General features: G+C 26.1%; 1 pseudogene; it reads right to left on the reverse strand.

Moving 5' to 3' along the window:
• Positions 1–7,130: 7,130 nt before the first annotated feature.
• Positions 7,131–13,886, reverse strand: LOC112637935 (annotated as a pseudogene).
• Positions 13,887–15,333: the final 1,447 nt, after the last annotated feature.

Below are 15,333 nucleotides of genomic sequence, written 5' to 3' on the forward strand. Positions count from 1 at the left end.
GATGATGATCATGAAAGAAATGATTTATACAAAGGGATTTTTTACACCATGCGCAAGAAATTACAGCAATTTCACCGCAAATATCACATGTTGGTTTTAAATTAGTTTTGAAACAAAAATCTACTGGTGTATCAAATTCTTCTGGTTTCTTTTCTAAATAACCACTTTTATACCATGCATATTTGAATAAATTTTTAAACCTTGGTGATGAAAATTGATTATGTGTTAATGATTGTAATTTTAAAATATTGTTTCTTGAATGAAGCTTGACGTCAAGATCTAAAAGCATGATGGTATCTGAAAAATGTCTAACAAAATTTTTCCATAAACGAAAACCGAATACATCTAAAGGTTGTATTTTTCCCGTTGCTCCAGCTGGTATAGTTAACAAATTAATATTGTCTATAAAATCTGGTTTGTTTCTTTGAATTATATCAGGACAATGACCAGTCCAAGAATCTAATAATAACACTGATTTTGGTCCAACATTTGGAAAAAACACTTCTTTTATCCAGATCTCAAAATGATGCGATGTTAATTTTCCAGATTTTGATGCCATGACAAAGATATTATTATCTTTAAACATTGTTTCTTTTACTATTGGACCAAATGTTCCAGTAGGTTCTTTTAAAACAATAAACAGAGGCGATAATAATCTACCATCAGCTGAAACAATAGGTTGTATAGTATAACTATGTGTAGTTGCTGATATGGATTGTACTATGCGCTCTACTTTTTTAATACCAATAGGTGATAGTGAACGACCGGAATGAAATTCTAATTGAAATCCACTTTGGTCCGAATTATATACATTTTCAATTCCATATTTTATAATAGAAGATTTAACATTTTCGATAAATGACTTGCTTCGTGCTTCTAAATCTTTGTCTGACGCTAAATTTTTTTTTTGTTATAAATTTTGTAATTTTTCTAGATACGATATTATGTGCAAGCTTAAACCTTTTTACCCATGATAATGATGCTGTAAACCCAAGTAGATTTACTTCCTTCTGTGCGCGAAGAGCCCATCGAGCAATATCAATGTCATGAATAATTATTCCCTTTTCAATACCTTCATGGAATTTATTTAACGTATATGTTGAAATTTCTTTCAGTTTATCAAATCTGTTGCCACCTTGATTTACTTGCTGCTCCCATCTTCTTAATTGACGTAATGACGTGACTTTCCGAAATCTATTTCTTATAGATGCAAGAGTTCTTGACTTTTTTGTTCCACTTCTCCATAACTCTACTGCATTTCTTTTATATTCTATTGGTACAGAATCCGCAACACATTCAATTTCTTTTACAAAATATGTGTCTTCTTCTCTTTCTTCATCAATTACAGGTTCTACTTCAGGTATATCAAATTCGTTTTGAAAATCTAATGATGATTCTTCATAAACTTCAAACGCTTCTTCATACATTGATCGAAGCATATTTTCCATCATGTCTTTTGTTTCATTTTCATCTGTTGTAACAGGACTTTCTGGGAATTCCCCAGTCATATACAGTGCAGTGTATAGCAGTACTGCTACATTTCTTGGATTAAACATTATCTAAAAAATTATTAACATTATGTATATTTGTTTTATAAATATTAGCAAAAAAATACTTATTAGCAACAAAAATATTTTATTATTTAATGCGTATTAATAATTTGTTACGTTTTCCGAGTTTCATGAAAAATAGAACAGTTTTATCACATAACTTAAATAAAGTAATAAAATATTAATTATAATTTAAATACATTAAAACAAAACAGATAAACCGCAATTTTGAATGAAGTGTAAGTAAAAGCAAAAAACTATAAAAGTTTTAAAAATCGAAAAAGTACATACATACTGTATTGTTGTGTGCGTGGGGCACAATTGTTTTTTCAGGATAACGGCTAGTCTTGTTAATTAACTCGAGCACTTGTTAATTATTTGATAACTGATTTGTGACTGTCCGCCGCTTCTAGGCGGTGGCTTTTAACGCCTCCGATTCTGAACGATTATCGGAGGAGGATCGCGCGGTGGCATGACCAAATAAAATCATTGGTTATTTCTAAAGTGGCGTGATCAAAATGCAAGCGAAGGAAGTCCGAAGACTTCCTCGCATTTTATTGCAATTCAGCGCTATTTCGAGAGTGATTTCTTCCTCTGTTTGATGACTTGGCCGTGTGATACTGGCTGTATCAGCACTTCGGGCAGCTGACTTTCTTATCGCGACGCATTTTTTCGCTCGCTTTATAAGTTATAATCCTTTTAATTATTTTCTTATATATATAAATATATTTACTATCGCGCTCGCGTATATTCGATAGACGCTTTAATAGTAATATGTGTTCCACTGCACGCAGTTGTTAATAAAATAATATATTGCACCAACTCATTTCGCGAATGCGACATCTGTTTATTCATAGAATTGAATCTATTAACATCGGCATCTGATCAATAATTTTCCTTGTCCGACTAGTTTTATTTTTCATGCATTAAAAACATTACTTTTCCATATAAATTATATGTATATTTATTGTCACATAATATAGACATATATTATAATTATAATTATTATATAATTTATAATTATATTTATAAATATAATTTCTATAATTTATAAAAATATATTCTCATAAATTATTTATTGCTAATTTATGGTTGCCTCTGTGAGTTTGCGAAGAAAAATGACTGTCGCTGTGAATAACGAGCGTCATAAGGCGGATAAAGCGGGCGTATAGTAGTGTATAGGGATATTTTTAATTTATTTCTGAAAAATGTGACTTCGGAATACAACTTTATTATATATGATTGAATTTGTCGTTAAATGAGCTATAAGTTTTGTTATGAGACAAATTTAAAAATTTTCAAACATTAAAAGGGAGGGGGGGGGATTTCGAAAAATATGACATTTTCGACAAATCTGATTACATGATTTTGAAGTACATTAAAGACCATAAAACTTTTATTTGAAACTTTTGTTTATATCTCTTATCGCTTCGACGGTATCCGCTGAGAAATGAAAAAATCGATTTTTTTCAAGAAGGTGTTTCACCCCCTTAACGGCCGACTCAGCACTTATAAAAAAATACGTGTCTCCTATTTTGATCTAGACTACAACATATTCAAAGCTCATTAAAATCGGAGGGGGACACTTCCGACCCTTTCCTTGTAAGTTTTACCAAGTAAACTTGCAATTGAAAAAGTTAAAATCAAAATAAAAAAAACTTGGCGTGCTCTCGCCGCATTATAATATTCATATTGTTATGATTAGTAAATATTATAATTACAGATATGTAATTAATAATTACAGGAATATAATTTGCGAATCTTAATTTTAAATATTTACTAAAATAAAATTATGTGAATTATGGGATACGACGAGAGCACGCCAAGTTTTTTTTATTTTGATTTTAACTTTTTCAATTGCAAGTTTACTTGGTAAAACTTAGAATTAATTTCAAAATTAAATATTTATTAATAATAAATATATTATAATGCTATCTGAATTAAGTTTTTGTATGTAACTTTTCTTAATTTCTTTAGTTCCGGATTTACTTGGTAAAACTTGATGATCTCGAAACAAATCGATTAGTTTTTCGAGACACTTCTATTCAAAATTACCGATTAATGTAATCAATGTTATTGTAAAGATTAAATAATTTTATGACTTATTATTTATGTTTATGATAAAATTCGCAATATATTAGTGCTATTTCATATATTGTACAAATATTTATTTAAATTTGGATAATAATGTATTTTTATATATCATTATATATCATTATATTTCATATTTTAAATTACAAATCTCTATGAATTGCTTCAATGTACTTGGCTAGTTAATTATTGATTTCATATTTAGTTTTGTTTTTCTTTTAGGACAACTATTTTTTTAGAGAAAATTTCTGTAAACTATTTTTATGGATAATTTTATTAAATATATTAAATATAAATTTATTGCATATGGTAGAATATTTTTTATGTACTTGGCGTACTTTTTTTACCTTTGTAAGGTTTCTTTAGAGGTAATAATTTTACTACATAGTAAAAAAGTATTATACTTAATAAAGTATTATACTTAATAGTGAAAATATATTTATTACAAAATTTTTTGACAATGTACAGGTTAATTAAAATGAATTCGATTGAAAATTATGAACAATATGATATTTATGAAAATTATGATCAATATGATATATATGAGGAATTAATACAACGTCGCGAACGTATACTATAACGTTATATTAAAGATGCACGAAATTTCTTCGAATGGTGGTTTGCAGAGGAATTTATTAAGAGATACATATTTTGAAAAAAATCTGTAATGTATTATATTCTCCCTCGAATTGAAAGGTCTCTTCGTAAATCATCAAGAAGAGGTCTTCCAACATCACCGATTGAACAGCTTCTTTTATTGCCTTTGATTTATGCTACAGCATCCTTCCAAGGTAGCTAAACTGATTTTTGAAAAAAAAACAAGATATTTCTGTATTGAAAAATTTAAATGCTGTTTATACAGGATAGACCATTTTAATCAATACAGGCGAATATCTCAGAAACACTGCATTAAATCGAAAAATGTTTCAGACAAAAGTTGTATGGCTTGAAGGAGGACATAAGATGGTGCTACTAATTTGACTTTGAAGAGTTACCTGAAGGTCACGTGAAGATCACATCCAACTTTTTAAATGGGACACCCTATATACTTTTACATATTCTTGTAGCTTGTCTCAAGAGCTTTTCAAAACACCATAAGGTATTTTTCATTAAGTATTTTTCGAATTATGAGACTTGAAATAATTTTTTAATTTTACATAAACCGTAAAATATTCATTTTTCGATTATCTTACCTTAATACATTTATGCACAAAATAATAAAAGGAATCGATTGGTGTAAAGAAAACACATAATTGTTTCGGAGAAAAAATATGTAATTTGCTATTAATTATTACGAGAATTAGAAGGTGCACTACTTGGTGATAATGGATAGCTCAGCTTTCCATATCTTTGTACCTCCATATTGAATCCTCGGACAGAAATGCTCCAGAAACACGATATAATCACGCTCATGCACAGAAAAAAAGAACATTCTTGTTTTGAAAATATATTTAGTTTTATCATGAAAATCTTGAAATGAGATTATATTGCGTTAATTAAAGAAAAATATAATTCTTGAATAATTGTTTACTTGAATAAAGCCATTTTATATAGTTTAATCGAGAAAAATATATTCTTATGATTTAAGATTTAATTTTCTTGAATGGAAAAGAAATAATGTTAGATGATAATAAATAACATTTTTAAATCAAAGATTACAATTTTCTTAAAGTACAATCAAATAATTACATATTCTTGAGGTGACTATTACAATATTAAAATAAGACTATAATATTGCTGAAATTTAAAATTATTAAATTCTTCTAAGAAGAATATAAATTGTTGTGTATGAAACAATGAACTCGTGAGTTGAAGTATATAAGTTTTGATTTGACACATATTTTTTTTGGTGTGTTGAAGCTCGCAATGTTGTAGAGCGCATGTTTGGAATTTGGAAAAGAAGATTTCCATATTTAAATCAAGGAATGGGAAACAAATTGGAACCAGTTTGCAACATAATAGTTGCTTGCGCGGTTTTACATAATATCGCTCTCATAATTAAAGACGCTTTAATAATTGATAATAATATTCCTCTTGATTTGCCCATATCAATAGATCCAATACCACGTCCTGGAGAAGATATGGCTCAATTAAGCATTAATTGAGACATATTTTATTTAATTTAACATATTATATATATATATATATATATATATATATATATATATGTAATCAATAATAAAATATTATTATAAAAATATTTAAAATTCATTAATATAAAATCTCTAATATTTATTGATATTAAATAATTTAATTGTAGTACCTTCATTTTCAGGCTCTTTAATCAAAATTGGCAGAGTATCGTTTATGTATTATCGGATAAAGTAATTGATTCATTAACGGTAATAAAATAATGATTAATAAACATAAATTATTAATAAATAATAATCTATATAATAATAAATAAATAATAAATATAACAATAAGAAAAATGATAATATATAATGATAATAATAATAATACTAATAATAATTATAATAATCATAAAGATAACTAATAATAATATATAATAATCATATAATCTCTTATCGAAACTCCAATCTGAGTCTCTCATCTGATAAGTTCTTGAGTCGAGATTCGAGAAACGACGAGATTCGAAATACGGGCCTAAATGACATATTCATTCGCATTTTATTTACATATTTATCTGATAATGTAAAAATGATTATGAAATTATTCAAAAGTCAGTAAAATTTTATGATTGAAAGTATTGATTTGAAATAAGGATTGTTTCCGTTTAAAACGAATCTATTTCAAAATCCAGATAGGAATATCAATATAAATAATACATAAGGAAAAATATTTTATATTTCTTTATCAATTTTCAATCATATCAAATCTTCTAACGCTTCATCAATTCGCTACATCAATAAATAGGAGAGAAATAGAGAAAGAGAGACTCGTATTAGGAGATAAATTATTTAGTAATTTATCGCTTCGAATTATTTCTAATAAAATCAACGACATTAGTTGCTACAGTGTTAATGAAGTATGTTTTATTGCTTTTTTGTCTGTAAACTGTAATCACTCTTGGAAATGCATTTATTAAAAATAAAGAAAATAGAATATGAGAATAAAGAATATTAAGAATAAGGAATATAAAGAATAAAAAATAAAGAGTATAAAGAATAAGAAATATAAAGAATAAGGAATAATTAAGAATAAATAATCAAGAATTAAGAATATAGAGAATAAAGAATATAAAGAATAAAAATAGAAAAAATAAAGAATATGAAGAATAAGAAATATAAAGAATAAAGAATAAGAAATAAAGCCAATTAAATTGCTCGGAACAAGAAAGACTCAGGTTCGATTCTCATATATATATATATGTATGTGTATGTGTGTGTGTGTGTGTGTAACAAACTTTTAAATGACATGTTAAAGAGAGAATATACTTTTACGAAGAAAAATACTATTATTCACATTCATTAAATTCTTTAATATGTAATCCAACATTTTTTCTATCTCTTGCATGTTTCTTAATAATAATAATATGAAAATAATTAAGATAATCATTGTTTTGCATTTTTCCACGATCTATTAGTTTATTAATATTTATCTATTAAATTTTATGTGTTAATTATACGTGTAATCATAGCAGAATCTTGCGAATAACTTTTTCATCATTAGTAAGAGATTTGTATATTTGTACATTTCATCCCAAGCTTGTTCTTACTAAATCAGAATATATCCATTCTTTTCATCATACTAAGATGTTTAATAAATAAATATATCGGTTATGAAAATTCAAATTATAATTTTGTATTTCATATTATTATTTATTTTGATTAAAGAATGTCCCTTCCGCATCTTTAACGGAGTTATGCTTATTTGAATTTATCCGAAATTTTGACATAAAGTTACCCATGCGATAATTTTGTTGAGCAGTATGTATACAACGATATATGATGTATACCACATAGGAGCGTCTTACTGTTAGTTTTCTAAATCTAATTTTGCATTCGCATTTATATATCATTAATTTAATAAATCAATTAATTCGTGCCATTAAGAAAGAATTACATTGAAAACAAAACGATAATAAAACAAAGTATCAAATTCATCTCACAAAACATTTTGTGCAAAAGAATGTTTTGTTAATATATATACTCCTCGACAAAACGCATAATTTTTTTCACTTTTTCTTTAAAAAACATGTAATATCCTTAACTATTTTCTTCAATTTTTCCAATGCAATGCGGTACACTCAATTTATTATACTTATGTAGCATCCGCGTTAGTATTTTTTAAACGATTTTCGTTTGCATGTGATTGGGATGAATCTCACATGAACTGGATGAGTAGGACGAATAATTATATCCGCTTTGAACTGAATATTTTTCAAATACTCAACGGGTTCCAAATAAAAATTATGCACCAAAGGAGCTACTATAGCTTTCATCTCCAAGAGACCAAATCGTTGACCTACAATATCAAATTTATTGAAATTGATCGACATAAGGAGAAACAATAATTGCAACCAATTTACCTATGCAATTTCTTGGCCCTGCACTGAAAGGTAGATAAGAATAAGGATGACGATTCTCTATTTTCTCAGGCAAGAATCTATCCGGATCAAATACATCCGGATTTGGCCAAAAATTGGAATCTCTGTGAACTGCGTAGATATTAAGCACTAAGATCGATCCAGCGGGTACGACATATGATTCTGGAAAGCATGTTATAAAATTAATATTAAAATTTACAAAAAAGGATATTTTGAGAAAAACGAAATGTTCATAATGTATTCTTAAAATATTAATACATTAATATCATTTTACATTCCATAATGTATTCTGTGCTACGTAACATATTCAAAGATATATATAGGAAAAAAGTGATCAATTACGTAATTTTACATCATCTCCAGTGTATCGTGATAGTGTAGGCACGCTGGGATACAAACGTAATGCTTCCTTTAAACATCTATCTAAATATGATAAATTTTGCAGTGAATCCATGTTAAGTTTCCCTCCATTCTCTTGCATCACATCATCGACTTCAAGCCTCACACGCTCCTATGTTATCCATAATAATTTAAATATATTTCTTGATATTCTACCTTCTATTTACATAAATGTAAATAAATTCTTAAAAATTAAAATGTAAAAATAAAGTGATATACATATTTACTAATATTGAAAAAATATATTGTAACAAAATAGAACTTGACATTTAAAAATTGTAATTTAAATAATGTATCGCAATATATTTAGAAATAGATACCTGAATATCTTTATGTTCAGCTATATATTAATAGTAATAAAGTAAACATTATACCCGTCGCTATGGTATCATGACCCTGTAATTATCATCATATCATCATATATTATAAGTTATATGTTATATATTATATGTTATATATTATATGCTTAGATAACGTATACAAAAAAAGATTAATAAAAAAAGATTACAGATACGTACTGCCAACATAAAAGTATCAACTTCCTCTTTGATGTCCGAATCAGTTAAAGAATATTCTTGAGATGCCGCTAATAAAAGGTCCAACATAGCTAACCGCTTTTTTTTAACTAAAAAAAAGCATATTAGGGACGAACTCATTTTTGCGCGATGCGATTTAATTTTTAAACACGTTTTTAAACTTGTTTTTGATTAAAATTCAAACTCCATTACAAATAATGATTTAATTTTACAGCAAATATATGTTATACTTTTACGTGTAATTATGTTTACTATAAATACTATAAGTATAACGTATAATATTAAATTGCGCAATCAAATTTAAATTAGGAACTCTAATCGTACATACTTCCAAACACCTCATCATTTGTCGCCGCTTCTTTATCACTTTCAAGGTTTTTTAAATATTGACCATTGGTACGTTCGTGATAAAGTTTTCTTTCCGCAATAATCTACGTACACAGTACAAAATTTTACAGTGATTCTTTTATATTAATAGTAATGTAATTTTAAATGTAAATATTTGAAGAATTTAAATTATGGTTCTTTATATTACTTACTTTTTTCGTAAATCCATGCAATATTTTTAGGATTTTCTTTTGCTTTCTTCCTTGTGATGACAATGAGAATATCATATCGTTGTGAAACCAAGGCCTGAATGCTCTAAACAGTAATTCAATAAAGCTATATAATTACAATAACAATATAATTTTATAAAAGCCTTATTTATAAAATGTTATTTAAATCCATTCTAACATGTCAAAGTAATCTTTAAATAATCATGTACAAGAGATTAAAAATGTTAAATTATATTTGTTATGAAAAAGATAGGAACTTTCAAAACATTGTACTTTTGTTACAGTTATAATTTTTAGATTAAAAATAATTTCTCCTTAGATCTTATTATACATTTTATTTTTTTCTTAATTTTACAATATGTCCTAACATTTCCCATCTTTTAAAGATTTCAAAATATTGTTTATTTTATAATGAAATATTTAGCAATAAACAATACATTTTCATTGCAGTTTGCCCGTTTAAACAAATTGACATTCTTTATTAATTTTTTTCTTTATTAATTGTTTATCTTGTTATAATTAATGTATAACATATTTATGATAGAACTTTTAAGATATTATTAAAATAATTTTGATGTGTGTATATATATATATTCAAATAATCCTGAACTTTAGTATACAAAATAATCAAATTTTCTAAAATCAAATGCTTCTATTACAAATAATTTAAGTTAAAATAATTACTATCATACGTTAATGTCCTACAACAATTATTACGAGTTATTGTAACTATTTTTTCATGTAATTTTTAATTAATTTGTTATTTTTATATTACATTTAAAGTCACAATAACAAAAATAAATGTAAAGTATTATGTGAATTATTTAACATTTTTAGTTTGTCAAGAAGTAACATACGACGAATGAGATATTTTAACTTAAAATTTAGAGTGGACATGTAAAAAATGTAATTATAATTAAAATTTTATTTTTTACTGTGTATATCAAAATCATATCTTGAAAGGTGATAAATATATTATATAATTATGTATATTTACTGCACTCATATAAATTACCTATAAAATACCAATTCGATCATGTCGTGAACTGCATTTCGATATTGTTGCTGAAATTCGCCGAGAGTTCGTAAAGAGACACCCATGGCAGTTTCTACAAATATATTTATTATATAAGAAATAAATAACAGTCAAAAATTATTATAGCTGAATATTTAATACATAGCTTTAAGTATAAAAAACCGCACTGAGAAAAATCATTTGAATGTACACGATTGAAAACATTTTGATTAAACCAATCCAAGTAATTTCTAGTTATCATGATAAAACTCGATTTTTTATAACTAGAACGTTTAATAGATTTTACTATAAGATTTTACTATTTGGTTAGGTTAGTATTTTCTGATTGGATGTTTAAAATTTCTTGTTATATTAATTTCTTTGCTTGCCGTTAAACGGCGAGCCACTCTTAACTTAACTCGTATTCAATATTTGCCATAAAATATATATAAAGAATTGTATTAACATTAAATTCAAAGTATTTTTTTTTTCTTTTACGTGCAGTAGTACCAGAAAGAGGACGCTAGCTCTCTGATTGTTTGTGTTTGAGCTGCATCCTCTTCTTGCATCACTGTTTATCAGTTTAATTTCTAACAAACTGAATTTAAAATCATTTATTCAATAATCTGGATTGAATTTATCCAATAATCTTGTTAGAATTCAGAATATTAAACAGACTTTTGAGACGGAAAAAATTTGAGACGAATTTGTGTTGGCGAGTTTAGTATTATTAACAAGAAAATTTGATAAATTTAACAGGAAGAAATTAATCAGATTCATCTCGTAATTCCTACAAGAATTCTGGTTCCTCCATTTTCCAATAGACATACTGGTTGAATCTATCAGGATTCTAATTAATGTAACCAAATTTCTTTCTCAGTGCAGATATTATTTATCCATTCAGCTATCGATATATGTATAAGGAGAAGTTATCTTTTTTATTATCTTATAATCTTAAAAAATGATCTCGTTCAAAATGGAATTCCGACACATAACGTACAATGAGAATTTTACAATAGCCTTACCGCATATCGCGTTTAGCGTATGTTCACTAATAAATGGCAATAAATCCTTTACTACTGTCCCTCTAACATCCATCAAAGATTTAGTCATGCAATCGCTCTCTTTGATCAAGATATCAACAAATTGGTTTAATATATTAAAATGAAATGTAGATGTTAATATTTTCCGCCGCGTGTGCCATTTAACTCCTATAAGAAAAACAAGATATTACAATAAAATACAAATAATATTATGTAAGATTACTGTCAGAAAGACAGTAAATAATATTATTACCCTACATTTATTTTTTTTATATTGCACGATATTATTTTATAATCTTTTGATTACTTACCTTTGCTGGTGATAAGTCCTGTACCGAGCCAAGGATGCAATGCGTCATAAAAAATACCTTTTTCGATATGATTTGTGCTACTTAATATCGTCTAAAATCACCGAAAACATGTTAAAGAAGAGAAACTGTTCATTATATCTCATTGAATTAAATACATAAATAATAATTGCATTTAAAATTTGTATCTTGTCTCATTGATTAGGGATATTCTTATTTATTATCTTTTTAAGAAACATATCTTACTGAGCAAAAATCTACTTATGACTTGCAAGATTTCCAAAGCTAGTTAATTCGTAATGTCTCTGGAAAATTGAATTTCTTTTATTACCTCTAAATCATTTGGATGACGAATAAACACCACAAAAATGGAAAAACTCCAAACTTTAAAGATGGGATAATATTCATTAGATAATGTACAGTGAAGTTTCCATTTTTCTTCTGAAAATTATGTTATAAATATTAATGTACAAAAATTTTGATAGGTTTAATTTTATTTTCAACATTAGTGCATCTTTACTCAAATACATTGGAAACATAATGATAAAGAAAATTGTAATTTTTAATTAAACAAGTAATTATTGTGAAGAAAAGTGCTCAAATAAGGAATCTGTATGTATTCTTGCTAAGTATATGTTTCAAAGTACATGATTTATAAATTTAATTTGTATAAATAATAGATCATTTATTTAATTAATATAAATAAATTAAAAATTTTGTGTTTACCTTCTGAAATATGCCATTGGAACACGTTGCCAGCAATTGGTAAACCCGGTGGTCCCGGTATAAGTTTAATGAGTCGCCAGTTTCTTTTATAATTCATGTAATATTTATTATACAAATAATATATCAATAAAATAAACATACATAGTATCGATATAGTAAACATCGTTTCTTAATCTGATATTCTTAACCGTCTAAGTAATCCGAACCTTCTTCCGTTTATTGTTTTTTTTTTTTATTCTTTGATCATATGTATTACATAAATATTTTTTGATATATATAAAAGTAGATATTTGATTTTCGACAAACTTTGAAAGTATCTTGATATTCTAAAGAATATTAATCCTAAAACAAGAGAGAGGGAGAAAATAAAAGATCATTGTAATACATTAATCCATATTTTGTAATAATTTAATCAAGCTATAAAAGATACGATAAATTTAATCATTCCAGGAAAAAATATTACATATACACTAAATTTGTTAATCAAATAAAAAAATTTTTAATGTGCCAATTTCTTTCAATTGTTTCTCTATTACATAATATAAAATTTCGCGAGATTCTACTGCAACATCTTAACTGTATTTCATAGTATTATAATATTAAGCCGAGTGTTAACATCATAGATCTATTATATGTCAAATCTTTAACATAAATTGTTTCTAGTATTTTTATTTATTTCAGTAATTTTATTTATTTTATAATTGTAAAAAATATTCTGAAAGTCATATCATAATATCTGATTACAAAGTTGTAATATACCGAAGTTATAAAGTATTTGAAGTATTTGCAAATTCTGTCATAAACAAATAAGTATTTTGAAATTTTTTTCTGTTGAAATATTATTATACATTAATATTATAATATTAATAATAATTAATATATAATATTAATTAATAAAATTTTTGCAATATTAGACAAAACTAAGGACTCATGGTATTAGAAATAATTTCTGTTAAGACCACGTTTTCGCTAATTAATCAGTATTAAACACTGAAATTTTGCAAAAAAATGTTATAAAATTTTATTTTGTACAAATATTATAAAGATTACCTGATAGATTATATGATGCGACGATCGAAATACAACTCAAATCATTAAAATGAAATCACAAATTGCGTTATGGAAATACATAATTCAGTGCAATAAATTTACTCGAACTAATAAGATAAATGTGAAGCTCATATTTATAACCGTTCTTCAATTCAAGATCTTAATAATAATCAGATATTATTCTTAATGGGTGGGATCCTGTTTGCCAACTGCTTCATTTGCGCACAATATTATGCGGACAGCTTCTTTTGCCTATATCATGATTATGTACAAATATTATTGCACACACGAAAGAAATAAAAATACAAAAAATAAAATAATTTGCAATTAACAATTACATATTTTTCTTCAAAACAACTATGTGTTTTCGTTACATCATTTGATTCCTCTTATTAGTTTGTATATGAAAATATTAAGGTAAGATAATCGAGAAATAAATATTTTACAAAATATTTATGTTTTATGTAAAATTAAGAAATGATTTCATACCTCATAACTCGGAAAGTACTTAAAAACTAACTTAATTATAATGTTTTGGAAAGCTCTCGAGATGAGCTACATGAATATGTAATAAGAAAGAGTAGGTTGCGTTTAAGAAATTGAAGATAACCTTTATATGACCTTCAAATAACTCTTCAAAGTCAAACCATTGGCACCATATTATGTCCTCCTCAAAGCCATACAACTTTTGTCTGAAACACTTTCTAGTAAACTCTTCCTTATCAAGACATTCGATAGTGTCCAGACTTTTTTAACACCCAGTATATACTTAGTATCAGAAACAAAATATTCTATTTATAAAACTTTTTTTTTATAACTTTTAAATAAACAACGTGCGCTTAAAACTTTTGAATATTGCTCAAGATCATCAACTTCACAATATGTCATGATTAAGGTTATCCGAAATGCTCTCGTAAGCTATATAATTGCAAGTTTTGCATTACATATATCATTCTAATCTAATAAGTCGACTATGTTGTGTAATAATGACTGACATCGAAAGCAATGTGAGAATAAGATGTCCATTCATAAAAAATTCGTAAATAAGATTCCGTTATAAAAATTGTTCAAAAAATTGTTATGCAGAGAAATAAATATTGAAGAAGTATATCTTTAGTGCGTAAGTCTGCTTTTTTGTGCATAATACTAATCATTTGAATCTTTTTGAATATATTAAAACTGAAAACATGTTACAAACAAATAAAGTTATATAATGTATATAAATGTATTTATTTTCAATCGACATAATTTTCTTACATACTGATATACGATGTATTGCCTACGATAAACAATTCCAGATAAGATTAGGTCATCAGAATCCGTTTATATCAAGAACAAAGTTGCTCTATGTAAAATTTTCATAGGGAATATCAAAGTGTATTGTCTATCAAGGCGTATAGTTTTATATTATTATATTAAATTAACCGTAGGAACAATACTATTTTCTTATAATATAATTTTTTAGAAAAATTTCTATTATAAAACAAGTAAATATTTTAAAATGTCGATAAAATATGTTATACCACTTTGCTATAACTGTATAGTTAC

This window comes from Camponotus floridanus, unplaced genomic scaffold (assembly GCF_003227725.1).
Source record: "Camponotus floridanus strain SB8 unplaced genomic scaffold, Cflo_v7.5 scaffold221, whole genome shotgun sequence".
Classification (NCBI taxonomy): domain Eukaryota; kingdom Metazoa; phylum Arthropoda; class Insecta; order Hymenoptera; family Formicidae; genus Camponotus; species Camponotus floridanus.